This window comes from Strix uralensis, chromosome 21, assembly GCF_047716275.1.
Source record: "Strix uralensis isolate ZFMK-TIS-50842 chromosome 21, bStrUra1, whole genome shotgun sequence".
In the NCBI taxonomy this organism is placed as follows: domain Eukaryota; kingdom Metazoa; phylum Chordata; class Aves; order Strigiformes; family Strigidae; genus Strix; species Strix uralensis.
In genome coordinates, this window is record NC_133992.1 from 2,469,319 (window position 1) to 2,483,216 (window position 13,898).

The 13,898-nt window shown below is 47.5% G+C and overlaps 1 protein-coding gene across 4 annotated transcripts in view; it reads left to right on the plus strand.

The window, feature by feature from the left end:
* The window catches only part of LOC141953010 (discoidin domain-containing receptor 2-like), a 62,239-nt gene that overhangs the window by 13,764 nt on the left and 34,577 nt on the right, over window positions 1-13,898 (plus strand). The window contains exon 1 of one of the 4 annotated variants that reach the window (XM_074891201.1): window positions 3,026-3,133. The exons of the other annotated variants lie outside the window; for them this stretch is intronic. The gene's annotated coding sequence lies outside the window, so the exon portion shown is untranslated. Of the gene's footprint in view, window positions 1-3,025; window positions 3,134-13,898 lie in introns of those variants that run through there. 4 annotated transcript variants of the gene reach the window in all.

Genomic DNA, 13,898 nt, shown 5'->3' on the forward strand with positions numbered 1-13,898 from the left:
TGCTTTTGAGACACGATACCCTATAGATGCCTAAAACCCAGACAAATTGCCCTGCGTTGGGATAAACAAGCTTTTGTGTCTAAATTTGTGCATGGAATTTAGTATCTGTTAATTGGACTGATCTTTTCCAAAGCCAAACACAATCTCCTAGAGAAACTATAAAAATGCCAGCCCTGGCCTGAGCTGATTCTGCTCCCTCGCCATTTGGAAACCTGCTCATGCTGCAGAAAGCTGTTCTGTGCAAAACCAAAACAGGGTCTGTTGATGTTATTTCTAGTCCTTTGAGAAGATGACTTACTGGTCACATGTGCTGCTATGAGGTCATTAGGATGTCTCTCAAATACACAATTTGAGAACCGATGATGCTATTGCAGAAGTATGCTCCCTCTGCGATGTGAGATGCAAAACTCTCTGAAGTACTTTAATTTGTAATAGTCTGAGTGGGATCTGTTATTGTGCATATTTGGGCTCATTCCAATGAAAAAAGGGCTGTTTTCTGCTTTGCTTTGTCCCTAGATTGATTAGGGAATGTATACCGTGGGGTCAAGTTACATTTCAGAGGGCACCCAGCAGAGAGCTTATTTTTGTGTTGAAGTGCTGAAGGCAACAGTGAGTCTAACTGCAAAATCAGCAGTTTTCTAGCAGTGCTTTGTGCCTCCATGGCGGCGTCCTTCCCCAGGGAAGGGAGCTCCTCGGATGTGTTTGCTCTTCCTGATGCTGCAGGGAATGGGGAGTTTTCTCTAGACCCTTGATGTTGCTTCTGTGACGTGCATCTGCTTTGCTTTTATTGATGTCCCTCCTGGACTCCCTGTTCCTGGGTGTCCGCAGGCACCTTTGCCCCACACTGCCCTGTGTCCTCCAAAGGGAATTGTTTTGGTCCCAGCTTACTGCAGGGGCTTGTATCCAGCTTGGTCCCCGGGCACTGTTATGTTGACAGGGCAGGTATCCTTATTTTGGCAGGAGAGTGTCTTGTAAGTTGTCTGAATCAGTAACACCCTCTTGGAGTAGAGCTTCCCAAGCAGGAAGGGGTCTCATGTCTTTCTACCTCCACCCTGCTGCTGGGCGTGTGTTTCTGACCCAAACCATATATGAGCCTTAAGGATTGTCCCATCCCTCTGAGCTGATCAGTGCACTCAGACGTGGAAAAATTACTCAAGGGGGGGGAAAAAAGTAAATAGTTTTCTATTCTTGGTACAGAGGTGAATTGTGTGGCTGAGATGGGGTATGGAGGCAGGGAGGAAGATGGGAGCAAGGCAACATCTGGCTGTGCATGTGCATACATATGACCATGTCTTACAGCTCACAGCTGTATTTTCCAGTTGGGACTTGGTGTGGGCACAGTGTGGTTCATGTCTGCTTCCTTTTTTTCTTTTGAATACCTGAAATACCTGCTGCTTCTGTTGATGCTTTGCTGTGATTACTGCTTGAAGCCTGGTGTAGCATGGGAGTCTTCGAAGAATGGGCTGAATTGCTGCTGTCCCCACTTCTCAGCTTCCTGCTGTGGAGTGCCCGTGAGTGTCACTCCTGAACAACATGGGCATCTGCTTCCCACCCCAGTGCTGCTTCGCAGCCCTGTGCTGCTGACCCCAGGAGGATGCTTCCCTGCAGCGGGTTGTCTGAATGGGGCATCACAGCACTTCCCTTGCTGAGCAGCTTCCTTGCAGGAGGCAGGCCAGCACCTGTGTTTCCCAACGGACAAGTCAGCAAAGTACTTCTGCTCTTCAGTCTCCTTCTGCTGTTGTGTTCCTTGCTGCCCGTCCCCTAACTGGGGCTTTAAACTGGTGTCACCAGGTGATGTTCCTCTCAAATCCCAGTGGCCTTGTCACCCAGGTGAGTGTGGCCCTGGCCTGCTGCAGGCCGCCCCATTCCAGGGCTCTCCAGTGGCCCCAGCAGTAGCTTTGCAGCAGAGCCCGGCCGTGGGGAGGGGCAGCAGGCAGTGCTGGAGGTGGAAGGGCTTTGAGGGCTGTGCAGCTGAAGAGCAGTTTTGCAGCCCCATGGCTGTGCCCTGTGGTGGTGCCTTACTGGGTGTGGGTGGTCTTCCCAGGGTGCCCACAGCCTGCTGGCCCTGTGGCCATGTCAGTGGCTCCTGTGGCTCCATCTGCTGTGGTCCTGCTTGTCCTGCCACCACGAAGCCTTAGCATCGTTACCTGCCTCTGAGGTTCTCACTGTCACCATTGGTAATTATCTCCCTGCAAGTGCCACATTCTAATACTGAGTTTTGTATTTTCACTCTATTTCTATATTTTTTAAGTGAAAAGGAAATTAATGTGATGTCATGCAGCTGTCTAATGGCTGCAGTAGTGAACTTCACTCCTGTGGGAGCCCAACCTGAGGGAAGCAGACAAGGGTGAGCTGTTGCGATGAACATGCGATGAGCCCCAGTGTCACTGCTGGTCTCTCCCTCATCCAGGAAAGACCTTGAAAGTCCAGACGACTGAGAAGTGCCCCACTCTGCTCTTTGGTTGCAATAATCCCATCGGCTGGAATTGCTTAATAAATGACTAGTTCTGTCTTTGCTTTTTACCTTTCCCCTATGGGTGACACATGCTGGTGAAGAATGAACGTGAGGAGCACGGCGTGGCGACGTCTTTGCCAGGATTTTTCCTGCGGGTGCAGGCAGCTGTGTTAAACAAGAAGGTGCAAGCTGGCTCTGCAGTGCTGTGCCGGGGCCTGGCTTGCCCCTGGGACTACACGGGCCCTGCTTCCTGAGCAGGAGAGCTGCTTTATGTTGTGGTTTTACTAAATGAATTCAAAGCTTGGCCTTCCTCCAGGCGAAGTCTGGGCCAAGTGCCAGCGGAGCAGCCCCTAGGGAGAGCACTGGAGCAAGGAGGGGCCAACAGCAGGGAAGAGCAGAGGAATCCAAGAAGGCAGATTTGCCTAGAAAACAGCTCTGTTTCCATCTGCTCGGTCAGGAGTTGCTATAGGAACTGGGATGATAGAGGCAGGGCCATCTCCTGGGCCTGTCTGTGTGTGCGGAGGGAGGGAGGAGGGAGGAGTTACTCAAGTTTGAACATATCATGTGTGCTGGTGGAAAGTTGCAAGGAATGTCGAAACTACAGCCTGGCTCAACCTATGGAGTTCAAAAGAGACACAGCAGTTGTTCCCTGTGCTCAGCAGGCCCCGGGCAAGGCAGGTAGGGTCCTTCCAGCGTAACTCTGCTTTCAGCTTGCGATCAGCTCTGCCCCCGCGCGCGCTTCTGTTGTTGGCTAAAGCACAAACGCCTTTGCAGACTTGCTGGAAGTGAAGGGGGTTTGTAGCGGTGGCAGTGCTGGGAGGTGAAGATTTCTCTCCCTGGCTGGTAGGGAGATGGTGGCTCTTTGCTTGCTGTTTTTTGTCCCGCGACTACAGGAGGGGTTCCCAAATCCCGGGTGTTCCCGCAGTGCTGCATGCCCGGGGCCCTCTGGGACCCGTGGGATCTGTTGTTGGGTAGAAATGTGAAGCTGGCTGGTGTCATTCTCCCGCACAGAAGTGGTTTCTGGGGCTGTGGCTCTCTGGGAAAGCCCATGGCGTTTGAGCTCTCAATCAGACATGCTTGCCTGAAATGTTTCAGGGCTAAGGCTGAGTCAGATATGCAAAAACTGGGGCTGGCAGCGAGTTGCTTGTGGTAAGGTGGGGGGGGACATGCTCCTGCCCTCCGAACCCCAGCAGCTCCTGCCCGCTGCGAGTTCTGTGGCTGTGTGTTGCCTGTGTTCACTCTCCTCCTGAGGAGATGAAGACTGTTCCCTCCTGGTGCACCTACTGCAGTTTTTGTCACAGTCAAACTTTCTCAGATTCACATTTAGCCTACAACACAGGAGTATGAATATGCAGGAAGCTGCTCCTGAGAATCCTTGTTGTTAGTAGCAGTCCCTCCAGATAAAATCAGATTATTTCCCCATTGTCTCAGGTGCTGAGAACTTTCCAAAATAGCCGTGTTTCCACTGGAGCGTTCCAGGGTTGCTCACTGCTTTGCAGGTATTTATTTAATAGGTTTGGCTGAAATTTCATCTCCCCTTTTTCTGTCACAGAGGATAATCTCTGCTAAAAAAAAAAAAGTGGGTAGTGTTGTTTCTCTTTTTGAGAAGCTGCACAATAAGCTGCTGAAAACTGAAATGTGATCTCTATATGCAGACATAAAGCTTGCCAAACTGGATTAGATCACAGCCCACCTACTCAGGCACCCATTTTATCTCAGGCAGTGGCTGCTTGGCACATTGCACATGAAAGCCCAAGAGCTTGAATGCAGACAAATGTGGAATAACCTGCCTATGTAAGAGATAACTTTCTGGTCACATTAATGACTAGTTTGCTTATGCCTGGCTAGATGAAAATTTATATCCAGTGTACCCTTTCTTTTACTCTGCTAATGGAATTGCAGATGTTCTTATTGTGTAGATCCGCTTCCAATATTTTATTGAATTACTCCCACATTGCTCTGTGGCAATATGTCCCAGAGGCTTAATGTGCATGGTATGCCGTGGAATTTAATTTCCTCATTTTTAATTTGTTGTTTTTTAATTTCAGTTAATTTTCAATATGGAAAAGTAAATGGGATCCTTTTTTTGGTCTAAGCATCATTATTGTATGTATTTCTTTCCCCCCCCCCATCTCTCCTGTGTCTCTCCTCTTTGCCTCAAACAATCCCAGGATTTTCCTACAGCTACTTGCCTTCTGTGTAATTGCTAAATCTCGTTAATTCTCTGTAGGCTCCTCTTTTCTGGTCTGTCCTGAGAAAATTTGATCAGAATCAGCCATTGTGGCTTTCCATAGCTGTGAAATGCTGCTAGAGCTTTTTCAGTCTTCTTGTCTTTTCCTTTGTTTATAAGCAAAACATTTGGTTTGATTGCTTGAAATACAGTGTGGTAAGCAAAGATCTTCTCTGAATGGTCTATAGTCATGCTAGGTATCTTGCTGGAACGTTTAGTTAATTGAAATTTCTTCTCTGTACATGAGAAGTTACATTTTATCTTGTAGAATTGTACTAGTCAATAGTAACCCAGCAGAACTTGGTTAGACCTGCCTGGAAATCCTCCCCAGAGTCTCCAGGTTTGATGCAGCAACTTCAGCTGCTCTGTAAGTGTTGCCGCTCACTGCTCCCATCTTTGCCAGGCACTTCACAGAGTGGTTTTAAAGTTTAATTTGTGTGGTAAACAAAGCTTGCTCAAGCAGAATGTAACAGCTGTGTGTACCCAGACTTTGCTTTCTTGGTTAGGTGCACTGATGCACATTCTGCTCGGCCTCTGTAGAAATGATGCCCGCTGAGGACACAACCTGCCTTGTCCCCTCTGCTTCAGGCCAGTGTGCTGTTGGAGGGCAGTAAGACTTTCCACTTGCTGCATTTGGTGTTTGGAGTTATTTCAATCTGTGGAATGCAGTAAGAGATGATAATTTGTGCTTCTTTCTGATATTGAAAAAGCTTCTTCAGGTTTGGTATCTTTTTGTAGATGTATGGCATGGCTTTTCACATCTATAGACACTTTTTTGGTAAGACTACAGCAGAGCCAGTAATGCTTCTCAAGCTCAGGGCAAGGTCTGTGTGCCAGTGACAGGTGCACTGAATTTTTGTTTTATGAACATGAAGAGACATTTTACAAAACTAATAAAACGTAGCTTTTGGTAGTATCAGCATTTCTGTGGTGGTTTGATGGAAACTAAATGGCCAGCTAAATTAGTAGATGTTCCAAAAGAGTATTTCTGGTTTGACTTTCACTGAACCATCTCTGAGTTTGGCTTCCACCCTTGCAAAGAACAGGAGCTTCTCAGCTCGGTGCTGGGTACTATGTGCCCCTGTATGCGACTTTGCTTCCCTCTGGTTTTGCAGAGTCTGTCCCAGTAATCATGTTTTATCTTTTTAAAAGAAACCACTAGGAGCAGTTTGCAAAAAAAGTTGTAGATAAGTGGCTGTTACTGTAAAGTGGGTATTTTGGAAGGTAGGCGATTAATGAGGAAAGATAAAGATAACTGAAAAAGCATAGCAAATATATTTCAGGACAGTAAGCAATATTTTAATATCTGTGTAACAAAATAAATTTCATCAATGGTGTTTATATTGCTGAGAAAGGTTTAAAAAAACCCTCTTAACTGATTGCTATACAATACTGAGAGGTAAAACATTTCCTGTGTTTGGGGAGAAGCTGGATGATGTACTCTCCTTTATGAGGATATCTAAATACTTTGTTGCAGTGGTAACCAGGGAGGGTGTTAAACACAAGATAACATTTTGAAGTCTTTGAAACTTGAGCAAGATTGGAACTTGTTTGTTCAAAACAAATTGGCAAAACAGCTTTCTGAATCCTGGCTGCTGATGTGTAATAAATCTGGGAAGACTGAAGGAGTTCCAGAAGTTTGGGAAAACACAAATGTTGTAGCAGTGTTTTAAAACAGAGTGGGAGCACATAACCAACAGGTGGTTGAGACTAACCTCTGTCCAGAGCAAGATCTGGGGAAGCTGGTGCATTTGTAAATTGGTGTCAAATTAAAGAAAGAACATGCTTAGTGATCCATGTGCTCTGATGGAAAGCAGATCACGTCCGAAAAGTCTTCAGATTGTGGTTTTTAATGAGATTCCTGTCCTGGTTGCCAAAAGTAGCTGCGTTGACATCATATACCTGGATCCTGACTAAGTTCCCTGCTGTTGACCAAATGCTGCTGCTCCCGGGAGGCAGAAGAGGCTCTGCTTCGGGAGCAGGAGTGTGTTGGGTCCCCGGGGCAGGTCCTCCTTGCCTTGGGCAGGGTCTGATCTCTGGCATAGCCTTCATGCTCTACTAGGGTGCCTCACCACTGCTGGTAGCTGGTGGGCTCTGAACTGAGAAACACCCTCCTGAGCAGTTTTGGTGGTATCTGGTCCTTATTTGCTGTTAGTGTAACCAGTCCCTTCCCTCTCTCTGTGTTAAGGTGGCAGTATCTTGGTTTCCATTTTGCTGATCAGTACTACGTTGAATGAGTTGATTTAAAAAGTGCCACTTGATACCTCTCAAAAATAGTTACCAGTGGGAATGTGATCCCCACAGTCCCTAAACAGAGGGCCAGGGAGTAGTGTGCCAGTCATGCTCTGGCATCAGTAGGGGACAAACTCAGTTATTCCTGAGTTTGCCCATGAAGAAGCTGGTGGGAGTTGTAGCAAAATCTGACCAGAGCTGTCCCACTGCCCAGACAGAACCTTGGTCTCATGAGTAGTGGCTTGGGAGAAAATATTAAGTAACTTAATACTGAAGTTTGGCTTCACTGAAGAGGTTGATGGAGCCAGGCTGGTTTAGTCAGGACAAGAGAAGGCTTTGGGATACCTAAGGGCAGATTATTAAAACAACAGAAACAGAGATGTATATCAGGAGGGTTGACAGTGATCACTGACTGAAATAACAGGAGTTTCTGCCTTGGCATAAGGAGGGCTGAAGTTTTCCCTCTGCAGACAGTCAAGCAGTGGAAGAGGTTGTCCAGAGAGGTGGGGGAGTTTCCATCATTGGAGGTTTTTAAGACCCAGCTGGACAAAGTCCTGTGCAGGCTGCTCTGAAATTGGTGCTAACCCTGTTTTGAGCAGGAGGTGGGATTAGATACTCTCCTGAGGATCTCTTCCAGCCCAAATAATTCTGCGACTCAGTAACCTGATCTCCTTCTGAATGCAAGTTTGAGTACAGTTAAGTAAAAGGTTATGGCGAAGCCCCTTGAGAATGGGGAGGGAGGAAGGTGGTTTAGATTGAGCGCTCTTAATACTCCATCTGTCATCTGTGTGGTTAACATGTCATATATATGGTTGCTGTGTGAGACTCTTGCAGTGGAAGATTGTAGGTCTTGAGAGGACTATTGCTAACTTGTAGCTGATATGTTTTGAGGATAGTTTAAAAAAAAAAAAAAAAAACCAAAAAAAACCCCCAAAAACAGAGTAAGCAACCTCCTCAAAAGCTGGAGAGAGATGCCAGTGTAAGGAATAGAGTGAAAATGTCACTGTGCCATGTGCTCCCTGGTGCCCATTCTGCATGGCAAGGAAGCTCTGGTAAGGGACAGTGATCATTGCTGCCTGGGCAAGGAGGACAGTTGGAGCTTGTTGTTTGTGCACATTTTCTGTTCTCCTGCCATTTCTGCCCTCCCTGCATCATCTGTTATACAGAAACAGTGGGACTGGAGGCTGCTCCTCGGTTGAGGGAGGGCTTGCTGGAGTGCACGAGTCTCGCCTTGCCCCTGCTGCTGGGTTTAGGGTTCCTGGAGGATGGTGTGCATTCATGTCCTGCGTAGAGTTGGGACGTGCCTGGCAGGTCGGTCTGGGTTGTGGGAAGTACCTCCAGGTCCCTTAGTTAAGATAAGCAGAGAGCACCCTTGCCTTAGGGTTGGTGGGGAAGGGTATCTATGTTTTTGGATTAGCCGAGCCAAGAACCACCAGTTGTTAGTACAATGAATTGCATTTCCTTATCTTTGGCTTTGCCTTTCTAATGGCTTCTAATTTTGGCCTGGTTACTTTGATGGATTAAATTACATTCGTTCATTTATCCCTAAGTCTGGTCTTGTGACAGAAGTGCTCTGTGCAGTTTCACAATCCAAGGACACCCCACTCCCGTGGGACTGGCCAACAGGCAATGGGAAAATGCCGGAGGATTTGTGGGTCCCTAACTCTTTTGTAAAAACACCTGCACATCTCTGTAGGCTGTAGGTAAGGCACTCCTCATGTTTGAGTCAATGGGCTGAGCCTTCTCCTGGTGTTACATGGCTATGTCATGGGTGACTGGAATTCTGTTTTTCTCCTAAAATGTAGCAAGAGTGAGGTGTCACTTTTTTCATAACCCCATTAGATGTTTGGCTACAACATGGAAAACAAGGTTCAAACCCTCCGCAGCCTCAGGGCAGTCCTATTGCCCACCCCTCAAGAGGATGACCACAAAGTAACTCAATGTTCCCATTCTTCTGCCACTGCCTCATACCCAGCTCTGTGGTGTCCCTGTCCCCTCCCCATGTGCCACTCCCACAAGTTGTGGTCCCTTTCTTAGTCCCATGTGTTCTTCTTTTGTGTCTCTTAATACCACCTCAAAGATCATGCTGGAGCCTATTCCCGTCTCACTTTTCCTGTTGCTGTGTCTTCTCACATGCATCTTGATTAACCTAACCCTTTCACCTAAAATCTGGTTGCTTTTATCTGTCCAGCCATGTTACTGCTCTGGTTTGTGGTGTCACTGTTCCTCCTCTATGTCCCCCACCACATTTCTAACATTGCCATGGGTTTTTCCTCTTTCTGGCCATCTTTCTTGGTGCCTATATCCAAGATCTCCTGTTCCAGCTTCATGCTTCATTCCAGGATTTTGCTGGGCCTGCCCAGCTCCCCTGTCACTGTCTAGTGTGTTGATTTTTGGTGTCACTGTTTGCGCTTGGTTTGTCCAGGTGCCACCCGTGTGGCATGCAGAGACCTCTCCCAATGCTACCAGGTTGACCGAATCTAGGGATGACCATAAAGACCACACTGAGTTCCCTGGAGGGAAAACTTGTTGCCTTCTTGCATGGCTCCTGCACACATGGCATGGCTGTCCTGATACTGGTCCCATCTGTTCACCCTTCAGCAGCTCTGCTGGAGTCGGTGGCCCTCTTCACAGGCCAGCAGCCCTGCTCTGTTTTTTCCAGTCTTATGGCAGTTGGCTTCATTAGAAGATACTGCCTTGCCTTAAGGTTGTTATTGTTGTCCCCGCGCACTCTTAGCATGATGCTAATGGAGTTGCAAAGGCAGAATCTTTGTTAATAGTAAATAGGAATGTATAGGGAGGAGACAACTGGGGCTTCAAAGCCCTCTTAAAAAACCAGAATTCATACCAGCAGCAAGAAGTATTTGAATTGTAGACTAAGCAAAACGTTTGAAGATGTGATCAGAATCCTTTCTGCTAAGCATTTTCATCAACAAATTCTGTTTGGTCCAAACTGGAGCTGCATGGGCTGTAAGCACGTGCTTCAGAGGCAATCTGCTGGATTTGGGGTATCTCAGGTAAATTCTGAGGCAAAGAGAAATGGTCCGCTATTGTTCTGGAGGCACAGAAATGGAAATCATGCTTTCCAGCCTTTATTTCTTCAGGTCCCAATTAGTGGCTTTGGTGTTTCCTCCTTGAATTCGTTTAGGAATGCTAAGAGATTCTGACCAGTCCTCCTGACCATTCCTGAACCTCCTCTGAAGATACTTTGATTAAGGATAGCTCCTGTTGTAATACATAGAGTGCATCATACACACAGCTATGAGTCTTGATCGTGACTGTGGAGTTTCTTGGCGCAGTGCTGGGCATCTGTAATGGTATTCCTGTAGCAAACCCTACAGTCCCGCTCCGAGGTAATGATCTGTGAAGGAACCAGTTAAAACAAATGCCTGTTTCAGTTGGGATCTAGAGAGTCTTGCAAACATGCCAGACCTCCATAATGGATCTCTGGAGGGAGAACAGTACCTGGAGGAGCTCCAAGTCCCACCTTCTTCGTGCACATCACTACAGAATAGCTCTGTCCTTCGCCCATGGTGCTTTTGCTCGCAGGCCCAGTGCTGGGCTGGGGACAGCGCTGGGTCACAGCGAGCTGGTTCTCTGCGGAGAGGTGGATTGGCTTTTTAAACATGGTATCTGCTGGGTATATTGGGAAAAACTGCCCTCTTTTGCATTTCTTAGTGAGTTTTTCAGCAAGTAGATTTTTTTTTTTTCCACTCTCACAATGATTGTAACAGGATTTTATTCTCCTGCAGCCAGCTGTTAGCAATTAGCAACTTGATCCATTCAGTCCTGAGAACAGAGTTTAACACTTTCTTGCCTATGTGAGGATGTTGCTAATCCTGTTTTTGCTGGTTTCAGGCTTGCGCTGTAGTTTTGGCACTTTCTGTGTATGTGTGGGCAGGTCAGGAAGAAAGGCCTGAGCACAGCAAGGGACTCTTAATACAGCTGAAAGAGCTACAAAGTATCAAGTCTACCCAGAAAAAATCATTAGGAAGATGATTTCCAAGCAGTTTGTACAGAGGCTTGTATTCAGTAGTGTATTCCAGTGTGTTCTAGCACTGAGAAGTGTAGAGTTTGGAAATCAAATCTACTACTAGCTGAGACTTAGACTCAGCAGAAATCAACATCAGTAGTTCTTCAAACAGCAATTTCCGGCTGTATGAGCTCCTGAGCAGAGCTGAGGCTCCTCTAGATGATGAGACATGTGAAAAACACTCTTGGTGACCTTGCTCAAGAGAATAACAGCTTCTGTAGAGCACTAGAAGATGAGACATTACACTGTTTGTTCCCTGTGTGCAGCATCTCTCCTGAGACTGCCAATCATGTGCTTTGGTGGTCTAGGACCAGGATCCAAGTGTGGCAGGAAGAGCAAGCCCAGCACAGCCTGGACCCAGCTGCAGGGGTCCCTACATAGGGCTGAACTGCTGTAAATACTTATTCACTGCCACACACAAAGGTGAGGATTTGTCTCACCAGACTGTGGCCACCTGGGAGTGATGAGGCTGGTCCAGATCAGCTGTTTAGGTTCCCTCTGTCATCAGTGGAGATAGTCACATCTTGAAGATTCATCTGGCTCACCTTGGATGCTTTTTAGGCAAGGGCCAAATTCAAAGCCAGCTTTCATTGGCGCATTGCTGCAGATGGGGGAACTCTTGAGCTATCTCTGAAGGTTTCCTTGTCTTTCCTGGAGGGCAGGCTGGTCTTTATGGTCACATCTTCCAGTTCTGGCTTGCAGTTCCCCCAAGCCACACCATTTTTGCTTGACCTGCTGAGCTCCATGTGCCCATCAAGTCCTCAGAAGCCCTTGGTTCACAGGGTGCTGGCTGCAGCAGGGTGGGACACACAACTATCTGTGCTGCCCCAGCCCATACCTTTCCTCCAGCACTGGTCTCTGGCTCAGTGGCAGGAGCTGATGTGGTGCTTGGGCATCTCTGTGTTACTCTCCTTATCCCCATCCCATTCCCTCTTCCATCCTGTTATCTTTTACATTCTGATCGCTGTATTCAAGCGGTTAAGTGATGTGACTGGCTATGTGGCAATAACAATAGGTGTGATTTAGAATATGGTGTGAGCTTTGTGTAAAGCAAATAGGCACTTAAATTATGGTGTTTGGCCTGTACCTGGTTGATTGAGATAACGTTGCTGTTTGTGTTACACATCACATTATTACATTGCTGTGACATTGGTGGCTGTTGTTATGACTTGCACATCATTTTGAGAGGATGACAAGCTTAGCACCACTACTCTTTTGTCAAATGACAAAATCCTTATGCTAAGACTCAGTACTTCTCACTTGAGGCAGTAGCTGATCCAAGCTGGGCTGTGAGCTCTGCTGATGGCAGAGGATGGGTGCTCCTTCATCCCTGTGCTCTGCTGCAAGCATCTGCCTCCCTGCTGTTGATCCTTCTTTGCTGAGCTTTTGGATCAAATGGGAAGCCAAGGCATTTGAACACTTACAGTTCAAATCTCTGGGGTTGCTCTCATGTTTGGTTTTTTTCTTCAACAGCGGGCTCTGGTCCTCACCTAGCCACGTACGATTGCTGTTTCAGTGCTCTCTGGCCACCTTTTCCCTTAATGCTGGCCAAGTTGGAGGGAAATCTGAGGGTGTGTTTTGGTGGGAGCTAGCCTGTGGCTTTACAGATGCCTGACCCTCTCCCTGTTTGCCAGGCTCTGTTCCTAAGCCCTGCAGGGGTGATGAAGGTGTGGAGTGTATGTGTGCTTGCCCGCTGCCATCTGAGGGCTCCAGTACAGCTGGCAGCTTTTAAACCTCCAGCTGAGAAGTCACCTGGGCGATGTCTCCAAGCTGCTGTTCTCCTGCCAGAGTCTCCTCAGCAACTTGCAGCTCTGTTCAGTGGCTGGTCCAGCATGGGGACATGGGGCAAGGACGCTCTCTAGTCCAGGCTATACCCACATAGCCCAGCTGATCTGGGCAGACTCCTGGGTCATGGTCAGGGCACCCCATATGCCACCAGACAGCTCTCTGCCGTGTTTCCCATCAGCTGCTCCAGGAACATGGTTAAAGCCTTCATGTGCATGACACTTTCTCATGTCCTGTGGGAGGACAGTCTCTAGTGCTGAACTCCACAGTTCCTTTTGCAAGTCCTGCTTGGGGAGCCTCCGGGGCACCCTAAGCAAATCACCTGCATAGATTAACATCCACCAGGTTTGTCTTCAAATTCTGCTGCAAAAATGTCTTTACAAAATCTCCCTCTGCATGGCTACAGGAAGTCTCTGCTCCGTGGTACTTGCAGTCTGTCAGGGGATGGTGGGAATTGGTGTGTTTTGCATCTGAGATCACTCCCCTCCATTTCAGGGGGGAAAGACAACCACATAGCTTGAGAGTGCTTGGTCAGAATCTCTTTTCTGATTGCCAGACCTTCCTGCTGAGATATGGGCTGCTTTTTCTCTCCAATGCTTTGCTTTTGCATCCTCACCGCCCAAGATGCCACAAAATCACAGAACCTTGTGGTCATCTTCCTCCCAGCCTTGGCCAGGGTGCTCGCACGGAGCACGAGAGGTGGCTGAAGCAGCAGGGGTCCTGGCAATTTTAAGGTCTTTTTTGTTTTGCTTGCATTGTTGCATGACTGGGCATGGCACAGCTGGGCAGCATCCACTGATCATTAGTCTCCCCTCCTGCGTGTGTGTTTGGCTCTTTTCCCAAGAAGGCCCTTAGTTGTTTTTCAGGCTCAGAGCCATCTTTTCTGACGGAATCCAGCAGGGACAATGGCCAGTAGCAAATCCTTAGGAAAGAGAATAAAAACAGGGCAAGCCTCAGTGATTCTAACCCTGATTTAGCTTCTGGGCGTCTAGCAATCTGCGGCTGGGGGATTTCCTGAGCCAACGGTTTTACCTTCGGATTTAAGAAGCTGGGGTGATTCTTTGTTGTGAATATATCTGATTGTTTTGGTATCCATGGCAACGCATGGCTGTGACTTGTACAATTTAATTATGTTGGGTGGAAAAAATACAGCCTTTTGTTAC